The sequence below is a fragment of the Lolium rigidum genome, chromosome 5, assembly GCF_022539505.1.
Source record: "Lolium rigidum isolate FL_2022 chromosome 5, APGP_CSIRO_Lrig_0.1, whole genome shotgun sequence".
NCBI classification, from domain to species: domain Eukaryota; kingdom Viridiplantae; phylum Streptophyta; class Magnoliopsida; order Poales; family Poaceae; genus Lolium; species Lolium rigidum.
In genome coordinates, this window is record NC_061512.1 from 112,582,984 (window position 1) to 112,596,720 (window position 13,737).

The 13,737-nt window shown below is 47.4% G+C and overlaps 1 pseudogene; it reads right to left on the bottom strand.

The window, feature by feature from the left end:
• Positions 1-3,858: 3,858 nt before the first annotated feature.
• LOC124656273 lies at positions 3,859-8,301 on the bottom strand (annotated as a pseudogene).
• Between the last annotated feature and the right edge of the window lie 5,436 nt (positions 8,302-13,737).

Below are 13,737 nucleotides of genomic sequence, written 5' to 3' on the forward strand. Positions count from 1 at the left end.
TCTACATAGTCATAGCGTCCATACGACTGCAATCGCACCTACTCTGATAAGCATTTTATACCTAGAATCTACCCCATTTAGCCAATTGCCAAATATATTTTGCAACGCTACCAGGCGGGTATAAGGTAGAACCCATCTGAATGATTGACCATATAGATCTAGCAAACCTACAATTGAAAAAAGGCGTTTTATTGTCTCATCTTGATGATAGAAAACACATCTCTTTCAACCGTGCCAGTTGCGTTTAACAAGGTTGTCTTTGGTTAAAATCACACCACGACGAAGGTACCACGCAAAAACTTTCGCCTTCAGTGGTATCTTCATCTTCTAAATGTATTTATTATTGAGAACCAGTTGACTAGGAATGGTAAGCGCCCTATACAATGAATTGACCAAGAAAACACCATTCTTGGTGAGGTTCCATCGGAATTCATCAGTCCCCTGAGATAATTGTATTGAAGCTAACCTCTGTAGCAAATCATTCCAACTAGTCTGTCGGGGGCCAATTAGATCACGCCTGAACGTCATGGAGGGAGGAGAAGTTTCCATAACCTTCTGCAAGGTGTCTCCCTTATAATGAATAATATTGTATAAAGCTGGATATTGTTCCCGAAGAGTGGTTGTTCCCAACCATCTATCTTCCCAGAACCTAATCTCCGCCTCATTCCTTATGAAGAACAAACCAAAAGGGGAAAGTGCTTCTTAGTTGCCATAATGCCAACCCAAAAGTGAGAATCTCCGGATTTCCAAAATACCTGAGATAACGCTTTTGAGCCTACATACTTTTTTCTTAAAAGTTGTTGCCATATACCATCCTCAGTTAACAGGGCCGGCCCTAGGGGGGCGGGAGGGGCGGCCCCCCTGGGCCCACGAAAGTGAGGGGCCCTCGCCTTGGTATGTGTGAGCAGCAAATCAGACGCCGGAGGCGCCATTAGCGTACAACATACTGGAGTTTTTCTGCCTCTTCACGAAGAAGAAAGGCGAAACGTTTTTAGAGACAAAGCTCGGGCCGTTCTTTCATCAACTACTAGTTTTTTCCTTCGTGAACTGGGCCTAGGGCCTTTCTTCTCTCAGCGTTGGATGGTTAAATTGTGGTGGGCCACATAGGGCTTGAGCAGGGAGCGAGGGACCGCATAGGTCTAGGAAGAATCATTTTATTTTCCAAAGATGGAATTATCGATCAACTTATGTAACTTCTTCCTCAAAGAAAAAACTGATTACTTCTTGATTTCATGAAGTAGTGTGAAAAAAACTTATTGTGATTTCATGAGTTTTCTAAAAGGATTATTTCTTGATTATTCTATTAGCATTTTTAGTTTGGAGTACATTGTTCTATATTTATAGAGTAATGATATAATTTATTTTTCAATCCAATTTATTAATAAATTTCATATATTCTCTGATTGCAGTTGTTACCTGCCTGATTATGCAATTTGTGCCACATAATTTCCTCTTCAAGCTATCCATTTAGCTATAAAAACATATAAAACAACATAAGGAAAAAATGCACTTCCATGCGGATTCAAACCACCAAAGGATTTTCAGGACCATGCCTCTTGTTTTTCCCACTTATAAGCTAGAAAAAAAAAGTAGTGTGCGGTCTATCAAGCAAAAGAAGCGCAAAATTCTGATATATCCTTCATGAACGAAAAAAACATCTCAATTGACAACAAATAGAGTCGACCGATCTCAACAAATTTACTATAAAATTTATTGAATTTATATAATAATAATTTACTGAAGGGCCCGTTTTCTGGTTTTCGCCCCAGGCCCCTGAAACCTCAGGACCGGGCCTGTCAGTTAATAACCTGGCCAGCCATTTTCCTAGCAGAGTCCTGTTCTTAACTTCAAGATCATGAACACCAAGTCCACCTTGATCTTTTGGACGGCATACAACACTTCATTTAGTTAACCGATATTTCTTTTTCTAACTATCCCCTTGCCAAAAAAATCTTGAGCGTAGGTAGTCTAATCTATTCAAGATTCCTTTGGGTAGATGGAAGAAAGAAATCATATACAGTACCATATTCGTAAGTACTGCATTTATGAGAACTAATCCCCCCCCCCCCCAAGGGACAGCAGTTTACTTTTCCAACTACTTAACCTATTTTGAAGTCTTTCCTCGACGAGTTTCCACGTCGCCAATGTCAGTCTCCGATTATGAATCGGAATACCTAGATAGTTGATCGGAAAGGAGCCAAGACCACATCCGAACAAGTCGGCGTATAGGTTGGCATCGTCTTTGGCCTCACCGAAAAAGAACTATTCACTTTTATGGAAATTTATTTTGAGCAGACAATTGATCGAATATCGTAAGAATTAACTTCAAATTTTGAGCTTTTTCCAAGTCATGTTCCATAAAAAGAATTGTGTCATCGGCATACTGAAGGATAGATAATCCCCCATCCACAAGATGAGGTACTATCCCTTCAATCTGACCATCAACCTAAGCACACTCAATTATAATAGCAAGCATATCCTCCACAATGTTAAATAACATTAGAGAAAGGGGATCCCCTTGCCTCAAATATTTTTTCATCTGGAAGTATCGACCAATATCGTCATTGACCTTAATGACTACACTTCCACCGAAAATAAAGTTATTTATAAGAGCGCGCCACTCATCTGAAAAATCTTTCACCCTGAGTGTTTGTTGAAGAAAAAGACCATTTAACTTTATCATATGCTTTCTCAAAGTCGATCTTGAGAATAAGACCGTTCAGTTTTCCGATGCATCTCATGTACTGTTTTATGCAAATTGACACCATCTAGGATGTGTCTACCTTGCATGGGACGGACGGACGACATGCCCTACCACTGAATTTAGTCTAATTGTAGCGACTTTAGTAAAAAAATTAAAACACACATTAAGCATGCATATAGGTCTGTACTGTTGAATACATTCCGCATCAGTTATTTTTGGTAAAAGAATAATCTCACCAAAATTGATGCGGAACAAATCTAGTTGACCCGCATGGAGATCCCCGAAGAGTTCCAATAAATCATGCTTGATAATATATATCCCAGAAAGATTGATAAAATTCTGCAGGAAACCCATCAGGTCCTAGCGCCTTATTGTGCTCCATTTGAAAGACCGCATTTCTTATCTCCTCCTCAGTATGAGGAGCCACAAGAAAAACATTTTCATCTAGAGACACTTGTGGAATATCCGCAATCCTCGATTCATCCATGGATATATCAAATTCTTCTGGTGCGCCAAACAAGTCTTTATAATACGATGTAATGTAAGACAAGCTGCTCATGGCTTTCAATCACACCCTCCTCTTGTATTAGAGAATGAATGAGTTTCTTTCTATGTCTACCATTAGCGACACTATGAAAGTATCTCGTATTCGAATCTTCTTCCAAAGCATAACTACAAGTTTCCAATATATCCATTGATGCACTATATATCCACAAGAAAAGCAAGTAAGATCATGGCAGTAGGAAAGCCACCTCAAACATACTTATAAGTAAATGGATTCAGATACCAATGTATTGTATATTCTGCTTCATCAGTAATGCTAACACATCATGTCACCCATACCAGGGATGAATACATCATCCAAATTGAGGCACTATCATTAATATTTGTCGTTTATTAAGTGAAGTAGAGCATGTCTAGTTTACAGCACATCATTGGATGCTTGGATAGTGAATTTATCCAAACTGAAGCATTCCACAAGCACACCCAAATCCTAGGGCTTATGCAGTAGTGATGGCAACAATATGTGTGTACCACGTCCGTGCATGCAAGGGTTTCTCAAACCAATCCAAATTTTGCTCGTGTCATCCCTTTCAAGCCATTGTCATCTCAAACGGAGTGCCCTCGTGATGACGAACAATAATAACTATGTATCAAGAACATATATGTATCGGCTGCTGATCTGATCACTTTTTGTTACAGGCAGGGTTTGACGCGAGGCTGGTGATCCAGACCTGGTCGGTCACCACCGGCTCGTTGTCGTCGTTCCGGTGCCACGTCCACAGCGCGTGCGTCGTGTTCGCGACCTGCAGCCGTCCATGCCCGAAGCTGGCCTCCCGGTACACCGACGTGCTCGGCTGCGGGTCGATGTACTTCTCCGCCAGCCCTTCCCGGTTCCCGCCGTCGCCGATCGTCACGTACACCGGCCCGCACTGGTCATCCTTGCCGCCGTACACGCGACTGAACCTCTCGTACGCGTGCACGTGCCCGGCGAACACCGCGTCCACGCGCGCGCCGTAGAGCATCGCCTCCATGGCGTCGCGCATGGCGTCGCCCTCCCCCTGGTGCGCCTCGTTGCTGTTGTACCACGGCGCGTGCACCAGCGCCACCACGAACGACACCTTGCTCCGGTCGATCCTGGCGAGGTCGTCCTGCAGCCACCTGTGCTGCGCTGAGCCGGTGTCATAGTCGGTGTACGAGCCAAGCATGATGACGTGCACGGCGCCGCCGGCCACGTCGAAAGAGTAGAAGAGGTTCGATCCGGACGGCGAGGCGCCGGCGTCGTACGGCATGCGCCACCGCGCGTTGTAGGCCTTGAACGGGTGCTCGATGAGCGGGATCTTCTCCACCTCGTGGTTGCCCTGGGTCACCATCCACGGCCGCGCGCTCGCCAGCGGCTCCACCAGGCGCCCGTACGAGTCCCAGCGCGGCTGGTCCAGGTCGGCGTACGAGAGGTCGCCGGGGAGGAGCAGCATGTCGTAGTCGGCGGCGGCGATGTGCTGCAGCGTGGAATTCGTCCATTCCGTCTGCCCCAAATCGCCTGCACTTCCATTGCAGTGAGTCGCATGACAGTCATCAGAAACTTGGAAATTAATTGGTTGATGTCAAAACTGACAGCAAGCCGCATTTCATTCGTACCGGCGATGACGAAGTTGAAAGGGAGTCCTGAGGGGGCCGTCCTGAAGGAGAACTCGCGCGACGGGTCGGAGCTGCACCGATAGTAGTACGTCGTGCTAGGTTTCAGTGGACCGACCACGGCGTTATGGATGTTCCCAGAATGATACAAGACGTAGGAGTACGCCGTGGTGCTTCCGGTCGCCGAGAATGGGTACTGGCCTGGAGCCGTGCCGTACTCTACCGTGGCCGGTGCGTCGTCGTCGGTGATCCATGTCACCCTCATCTGGTCAGGGCCTACAGCCGACACATGCACCTGAAAGTTGTACCACAGTATGAACAATAGAACAGCTAGTGATTCGTATATTTTGTACCTACTACAGCAATTCATAACACAAATCGTAGTGTTTCATCTCAACTGCAATTTATTCTAGTTTAGCAAAAAAACTAATATCATAACGTACGAAACAGTTAATCAGGAGCAATTTTTTCTGCGTTTCTGCAATATCTGGGTAGACGAGCTCAGTTTATTTCATGCTTGTAATTTAAATTCTCTATCAGTAACGCCCCTTTCTAATCAACAGATTAGTTAACTGTGCACATGACGACAATACCTCAATTCAGGAAACAGTGAACTTTCATGCTGTAGAACAAGGTGTCAACATGAATATTGGCTTAGTAGGAATAAGTAAAACATGTTTCAATCACATCAACTGTGAAGTTAAACGAGTCTTAAAAGAGAAGCACAATAGTTTTCAGGAGGAAATGTTTGTTGTCAAATTTTGTTTGTCTTCTCTTCAAGTAGTAAATGGACCAGGCAACTGAGTTACTGACAATGACCAAACTCTGCAACGGCAAATATGCTGTAAATGGACCAGGCAACTAATACATGGTGTTGAAAAGATTTAAAGCATTACAGACGTCCTAGAGCAAAGAGGAAAAAACAGATTTGGGGTTTTAGTCACAATTTCGCGTGTAGTTTATGACTGGAAGTGGCAAGAGCAATCCAACGATTCTTTTCGTAATTACATTCAGAAAATGTATAATGTCCGTGTGAAAAGAGATGATGTTTTACTTTTGGAAAAAGAAGATGATTGATGAACGCCATATATGGGTTTTAGCGAGAGTTTTCCTAGAATTTTATGGCTTAGAGAGGCAGCAGGAATCCAACGTCGTTTCCTTGCTTACATTCAGAAACTGCATAAAGACTGTAAACAGAGATGACCTATGATTGCCCTTACTACGTTACCAGTTGCAGAAAATGGCACTATCTACCCATGACTGAAAAGTTTCACAGTTTGCATAAACACAAACATGATGTGCCTTCTCCAATCTTGAGTACTGCATTTAATGCAAGTGTGAACATTTGAATGCTTGGATCTATGGCTTTAGCGTGAGCCAGGCCAACAACACAGGACTCTATCATGCTTTCAACAATTGGTTCCACACAGGCCAGACAGAAGTTTGGCCTGTTTATGGGCAGATACTTAAACAATCGTGTCCCATTTATGTTCTTTGATCAAAGAGGAAAAGGCTTTAGATGCTTGTAAGAAGAAAGTTGTACCACATATGAGCAATGAAACAGCTAGTGATTCATATGGGGAACTAATACCAAAACGTACGAAGCAGTTTACCAATGGCAAGTTTTTTTCTGCTTTTCTGAAATGCCCGAGTAAACGAGCTCAATTCATTTCATACTGCTTATATAAATTCTCTATCAGTAAGGCCTCTTCCAAATCAATCTATTAGTTAATTGTGAGTACGAAAACAATATCTAAATTCAGGAAACAGTGAACTTCCATGCTGCATACCATAGTGGAGACATTTATTCTACATGACTACCGGCTTAGTGTAAGCACAAAAACGTGTTTCAGCCATATCAAGTGTGATGTTAAATGAGTCTTAAAAAGAGAAGCACAATACTACGTATATTTTAGGAGGAAAAGCTTTTGCTATCAAACTGTGTTTGTCTTCTCTTCAAGTATTATCCATGTTTCATTTTAGTCTAGTGTGTCTACCCATGTCATAGTGACAATGGCCAAACTCTGCAACGGCAAACATATGAGCAAACATGCGAGCGCAGCTTTGCTTCATGGGACAGTAATAACCGAAACGTCAAGACTTGTATGATAAGCTGTAAATAGACCAGCAAATAATACAGGGGCTGTTGAAAATATATGAAACATTACTGTCTTCCTACACCAAAGAGGAAAATGACTACTACATGCCATACTCGGGGTTTTAGTTAGATTGTCCCTCTTCTAGGTTATGACCCAAAGAGGCAGGAGCAATCCATGATTACATTCAGAAAAATGCATAATTTCTTTCAAAAGAAATAGTTAGTTTTGGAAAAGATGATTATTACTGAGTGCCATATTTGGGTTTTCACTGAAAGAGATGATCTTTGATTGCCCTTGCTGCCTTACCAGTTGCAGAGAATGGCACAATCTACCCATGACTGAAAAGTTTCACAGTTTTGCATAAACAGATACAATATGGACCTAATTCCGTTCCTGAACACTACATTTAATGCAAGTGTGAACATTTGAATGCCTGGGTTCATGGCTTTAGCGTGAGCTGTGCAGGCCAACAGCACAGGACTCTTATCATTCTTGCAACAACTGTTTTCACACATGCCGGACAGAAGTTTGGCATGTGATGGGCAGATAATTAAGATCGTACGTATTCAGTAGTAGATAATATTTGCAGGGAAAGGGCAAGACATGAACCATGGCTCGAGACTGTCATCATTAATTGCAGCACTAACCGTATGTTGCAGCATTAAGCGAAAGATATTGCTGCTTTTCCTTTTAGGAGCATGATTAAGCAGTACTATACCAAAAGATATGCTGCTGCTGGGGCCAGCTATGGCACCTAGGCCGCCAAACCACATGCCGACATCGTCAAGGTTGGGAATCAATCGTGAATATGGAGGAAGCAAGAAGATGTCCGGAAGTTGAGCCCGCCTTGGTTTCTTCTTCCTTGTCGCCTTCTCTAGCTAGGACACACTAAACAAATGCAGATCCGCAGCGGAATGCTAACGTTCTGGTCCTGCCGCGCGCGAATCCAACCAGTATCCTGGGATCATACAGTTGTTAATTCCTTCCTAACTTAGCATGCGTGTCCCTCAAAATGAAAAAACTTAGCATGCGTGGGCACTAGAAACAGACGAGGTTGCTGCGGGGGTTAGGATTCTTGGTGTCGATTGGATTCATTTCTACAGGACATTTTCTCCGACTAACACTCGATCTACCAAAGACAAAAAAAAAAAAACTCAAAAGTGATCTCGACGCACGACTGATATTTCAAAATTTTGCGCCACGAAACGGCTTGATCACACATGGCGGTTAGGAATCTAAGATGTGCTGAAGAAAACAGGGCAGAAAAAGGCAGACAACATCGTTACGTGCGAGGAGCATTTGAGGAAACGCGGCCGGCGTACCTGCTGCGGCGTCTGTCCGTCGGCGTCGGCGTGGGCGGGCAGGGAGAGCGTCGCCCTGGCCCTCGGCCGCACGTACGGCGACGTCACGGCGAGGCACGGCGTGGGCAGCGACGACAGCGCGGAGGCGGCGAGGACGAGGAGTGCGAACGCCGCCGCCATGCTGTTCTTCTCTCCCATGTGGCCGTCGACCGAGAGGAGGCGTGGGCTGAGAAGTGGAGAGGGACGATGGGTAGATGGATCATGGAGGGGAGCACGAGGAGGATATATAGGAGGGCGGGGGGTTGGCCGTCTGGGTCGGCACGGCGGGGACGAGACGCGACGCTGTTTCTGGAGTGTGCACAATAATGGCGGGCCGCCGTGGATACTGGACAGATAGACGATAATTAAATTGTCTCCAGGTACTGTCAATAATGTCCCAACTGACCGCTCGCTTTTTCACCGGGCCCGCCTTTCAGCGAGTCATTGGGCTGTATCAAGTGCATCGCTTCCGCGTCTGCGTCATAGCCTTCGCCATCAATGTCGCGGCTGCCTCTTCTGCACGCGCACTGGCGGGTGGCGGCTGGCTGCACCGCCATCAAAGGAATCGTGTCCCGCGCGCGCCCGGCCTGGCATCGCCCACACCACGGACACCTCCACTCCCACCCCTCACCGCCGCGCGCCACCGCATCACCATGGGGAAGAAGAAAACGACTTCGAGGCGCCCGACAGTGGCACCAAGAAGGCGGAGCGAACGCACAGGGTGCGGCTACCCGTCAACGTGGCGCGTCTCATGCACACGAACTGGACGCCGTGCGCGGGCTGGCGGGACTTGCACCTGCCTGGCGGCGGCTGGTGGATCAGCTTCCTCTGGGTGCCTGTCCCGTCCGTGCCTCCGCGCCAGAGAGGAGCGCCGAGATCCGGCGCAGGCGGCAGTACCTACCATCGGACCTTCGTGTCGATCCCACCTAGCCATCGACTACGACGGATGCTCGAGGACTCGGCCCCGCAACCGGTGCAACCGATGCCTCCACCCCTGCGGTACAACCCGTGGGCGGCTCCACCTCCACCACCGGCGTGGGCTGCTCAACCTCCACCACCGCGGCGACACTGGCGTATGTTCCACCGCTTGCCAACTGGCCGTGGCCGATACCGGATCTCGTCGTGATCGACGATGACGACGAGTAGGCGCATGCGTTTTTAGGTTTTATATTTTATTTTCCTTTCTATTACTATGTAATTTATGTTTTTTATGTTACAAATGCAAAATCGAAAAAACTATGTTATGCCGCTGGAGCCACTCCGATGGAACTGAACACGCGATCGATTTTGACCATTTAAACCGACGCAAACAAACGTGCGCGGATATTTTGGATGCCGGAAATGGGTCGTCAAAGATGCTTTAAGCTGCAAGAGGTCTGAACGGCCTAGTCTTTGTTCTTGAGCGGAGCCTGATCTGCCCAGCTGTGAATAGAGTTGCAGGCTTCCGGCCATCAAAGCAACATCTCGTTCAGAAAGAAGAAGGAGAGTAGCGGACTGGGACCTACCTTGAAGGAATCGCGGGCGTGGGCGTTGCCAATTTGTTGGCGCAGGTTTTCGCCGCCCTCAAGTAGCCAACGATTTGGCAAGAATAGCAAAGGCACGGGCGCGGCAGACCGGGCAAGCCAAATATTTGGTGTCCATCCAAACCACAGCCAATTCTTGTTGGCTCGCCAATTTTTTGGCATGGTAGCCATTGGTTGTAAACCAAACATACCCTAGGAATCTGTGAGTCCTGGATCCGTTATCGCGCCAACTTTGGGCGACTTTCTTCCACAGATGTTCTTGCTGCGGTGTGCGAACTGGGCGGGCCGTGTTCTTCGGTTGGGCGGTTTGCGCGTGTCGGGGCCTGGCCGCCTTTCCGTTCGCCCGTGGCGTGGCGTCAGTGCCGTTAGCATCTCCACCGGCGGCCTCGATAGCGGCCCCGATAGTATTTTGGTGGCCGGTAGTGAAAATGGGCTCGTACCGGTGCGCTCCAAACGACGCCGGCCATTTTGGAGCCCAATAGAATCGCGGGCAACCCCGTGCCGGCCCTTTCGCCAATGGCACGAATCGGGCGCGCCGGCACCTCGCGGCACATCTGAAAACGAGCGTGGGCTCCGCCTGGCAGCCAGACACACCGATTTCCCACCTCCTACACACGCCCGAGCCGACTCCCACCCCTCTAGATCCCCACCGTCGCCGGCGCCGCCGCGGCCCCCTGCTTGCAATAGACACCGCCGACTGTCTAGGAACCGCCGTCCATCGACACAGCCGCCACCCCCTCGACCGGCGGCCGCTGTTTCGTCCGGAACATAGCTCGCCGCCACCCCGATAGTATCGCCCCGCCCGCAAGGTGTTCGTCTGATTGCCGCGATGGACAGCGACAATGAGATGATGGTGCAGCTGTTCACGGAGGAGCAGAACGCTCAGGCTATTCGGCGGCGGCGGCAACAGCAATAGCTAATTCTGACGAACATGCTGCGCGTTCGCCAGCCTTTCTTCGTCGTGCCTCGGCGCAGCGGCTCAAAGCCAGGCAAGAGGAGGAACATCAACCGGCATCGTGAAGCCGGCGCAATGCTGCTTGACGCCGACTACTTCAACGACGACGCGACTCATTCGCCGAAGAAATTTCGGCGCCGGTTTAGGATGAACAAGGAGCTGTTCTTGAAGATTGTCCACGGCGTCAAGAAATACGACAAGTACTTCATGGCCAAGAAAGATTTCACGGGTTTGTGGGGCTTCACCTTACTTCAGAAGTGCACTGCTGCAATGCGCTGTCTTGCATACGGAGCTCCTCCAGATACAACCAATGACTACCTACGGATGGCATAGTCGACATGTACATAGACTCTCTACAGGTTCTGCCGAGCCTTCATAGCGGTGTTTGCTAAAGACTATTTGAGAGCATGATACGTCCAATTTGCATCACTATTTTATATCATAACTTGCTGTTATTCATTGATATATTTCATATTGGGACACAATACTTATGTTATTTCATCTATTTTGCATGTTTCATGATTATTTGGAGATCGCGCACCGGAGTCAGGATTCTGCTGGAAAAAGCACCGTTAGGATGCAATATTTCGGAAGATCAACTGTGGAAGGAAATTACACCAAAAATCCTATTTTTCCAGATGACGGAGAAGGCCAGAAGGGGGAGCCGAGAAGACCCAAGGTGGGGCCAGACCACAGGCCGGCGCGGCCCATGGCTCCGGCCGCGCCACCTTGTGGTGTGGGGGCCCCATAGCCCCTTTCGCCTCCTTTTCTTCGCGAAACCCTTCGTCCCGAAAACCTAAGCTCCGGAGGGTACGTCGCGAAGAGCCACAGGCAGCCTCTGCGGGGCGGAGAACACCGAGAGAGAAAAGAGCTCTCCGGCGGGCAGGAATCCGCCGGGGAAATTCCCTCCCGGAGGGGGAAATCGACGCCATCGTCACCGCCATCGAGTTGGACATCATCTCCGTCACCATCACCATCATCTTCATCATCATCACCGCCATCTCCACCGCCGCACCTTGTCACCGTTGTAGCAATTTGGGTTTGATCTTGATTGTTTGATAGGGGAAACTCTCCCGGTATTGATTTCTACTTGTTATTGATGCTATTGAGTGAAACCATTGAACCAAGGTTTATGTTCAGATTGTTATTCATCATCATATCACCTCTGATCATGTTCCATATGATGTCTCGTGAGTAGTTCGCTTAGTTCTTGAGGACATGGGTGAATGATGTCTACGTTCCCCCTCCTTTCCTGTAGACAGTGTTGGGCCTCCAAGAGCAGAGGTTTGTAGAACAGCAGCAAGTTTTCCTTAAGTGGATCACCCAAGGTTTATCGAACTCAGGGAGGAAGAGGTCAAAGATATCCCTCTCATGCAACCCTGCAACCACAAAGCAAGAAGTCTCTTGTGTCCCCAACACACCTAATAGGTGCACTAGTTCGGCGAAGAGATAGTGAAATACAGGTGGTATAAATATATATGAGTAGTAGCAACGGCACCAGAAAAGTGCTTTGCCCAGGACAGTAAACAAGCAGTATTAATGCAGCAGTAGTAACGCAGTAAAACAGTAAACAAGCAGTAGTAGCAGTATTTAGGAACAAGGCCTAGGGATTACACTTTCACTAGTGGAGACTCTCAACATTGATCACATAACAGAATAGATAAATTCATACTCTACACTTTTGTTGGATGATGAACACATTGCGTAGGATTACATGAACCCTCAATGCCGGAGTTAACAAGCTCCACAATAATGCTCATATTTTAGTAACCTTTAGTGTAAGATAGATCAAAAGACTAAACCAAGTACTAGCATAGCATGCACACTCGTCACCTTCATGCATATGTAGGAGGAATAGATCACATCAATATTATCATAGCAATAGTTAACTTCGCAATCTACAAGAGATCATGATCATAGCATAAACCAAGTACTAACACGGTGCACACACTCGTCACCTTTGCACACGTGCAGGAGGAATAAAACTACTTTAATAACATTGCTAGAGTAGCACATAGATAAATTGTGATACAAACACATTGCAATCATAAAGAGATATAAATAAGCACCTCACTATGCCATTCAACAGTGAATAAGTATTCTGTGAAATATAGCCTAAGAGACCCACACGGTGCACACATTGTCACCTTTACACACGTGGGACAAGGAGTCTCCGGAGATCACATAAGTAAAACTCACTTGACTAGCATAATGACATCTAGATTACAAGCATCATCATATGAATCTCAATCATGTAAGGCAGCTCATGAGATTATTGTATTGAAGCACATAGGAGAGAGATTAACCACATAGCTACTGGTACAGCCCCGAGCCTCGATGGAGAACTACTCCCTCCTCATGGGAGCAGCAGCGGTGATGAAGATGGCGGTGGAGATGGCAGCGGTGTCGATGTAGAAGCCTTCCGGGGCACTTCCCCGCTCCGGCAGGGTGCCGGAACAGAGACTCCTGTCCCCCAGATCTTGGCTTCGCGATGGCGGCGGCTCTGGAAGGTTTTCCGTATCGTGGTTCTTCGCCTCAGGGTTTTCTCGACGGAGGCTTTAAATAGGCGAAGAGGCGGCGCAGGAGGGTCGAAGGGGTGGCCACACCATATGGCGGCGCGGCCAGGGCCTGGGCCGCGCCGGCCTATGGTCTGGGGGCCCGGTGCCCCCCTCCGGTCCTTCCCGGGTGTTCCGGATGCTTCCGGTGAAAATAGGAACCCGGGTCTTCGTTTCGTCCAATTCCGAGAATATTTCGTTACTAGGATTTCCGAAACCAAAAACAGCAGAAAACAGGAACCGGCACTTCGGCATCTTGTTAATAGGTTAGTTCCGGAAAATGCACGAATATGACATAAAGTGTGCATAAAACATGTAGGTATCATCAATAATATGGCATAGAACATAAGAAATTATCGATACGTCGGAGACGTATCAAGCATCCCCAAGCTTAGTTCGCTCGTCCCGAGCAGGTAAAACGATAA